This window comes from Eimeria mitis, genomic scaffold (assembly GCF_000499745.2).
Source record: "Eimeria mitis Houghton genomic scaffold, Emh_scaff519, whole genome shotgun sequence".
Lineage (NCBI taxonomy): Eukaryota > Apicomplexa > Conoidasida > Eucoccidiorida > Eimeriidae > Eimeria > Eimeria mitis.
The window spans coordinates 1-972 of NW_013573480.1; positions in this window are offsets into that span (position 1 = coordinate 1).

A 972-nucleotide genomic window follows, 5' to 3' on the forward strand; every position below is an offset into this window, starting at 1 on the left:
TGATTAGTAAGGAGTGGGAAGGAGAGCGCGTAATAATGAGAAAACATGGTTCTGGTCGTTGCTGGGTTGGTCAACCTTTAGACATCCCAGAGTACTCCCGCGAATAGCCTGCAGTACCTGCACGCTACTGTGGCTGGTTGTCGTCAGCACCCTCCTCGCGGCCTATTCAAGCTGATGGGCGCTGTGCGGAAATCCGCTCCATCAGATTGCCGCTAACTGACCTAGGTGTAACGGATAACACAATTTCCAGTGTTCTATATAATAATCGGCATCGCCTGTCCAACGAAACCAATAGAACTAACGCATCGTTGTTTTCACACACGACAGGACGTCTCGAATCGATGTGAGCGACTCTACATGATAGAGCGACTCTACTTGATAGAGCACACCGAAACTGCGTTCTATGTGTAAAGCATACAAACAATTTCCTTTGAATCTATGTTCTCGTAGGTTTTCGTGTGAGTTGATTGCCTAGAAGTAGTGTGTCTCGTGATGTGTGTGCAACTTCTTCCTGGTATGGTTGTGTAGCACCCCTCCTCAGCAGGGCATCTCAGGGTATGCCTTCTGGACTTTGGCCAAAAATTGAAGTTCCAGTACTCGCATACACTGATGGAGAATAAGCCCTAGGCAATTATCGAAAAAACACGAAAATTACTCCATACAGTGGGTGCCTAGGGCGCCAGCGACACTGGCTACTCTCAGTAGACCAGCGGACAACCCACTGACCGCCGTTCTATTCAGCTACACCACTAAGGGATTGTCCGCGGATCGAGCCGTAAAGCAAGCAGTACCGCTCAGGGTAACTAGCTAATACCGTCTCTGTCTCTCGGTCAACTCATACTCCCACCGGATTGTACAGCGCCGCACTACACGCACTACACGCTGGCTTCACCTAGCATTACCGTAAACGTCGGCCCCTACCGCTATCTCCCCTTCTTAGCCTCATTTTTGATTGTCCTCTACTCATTTATC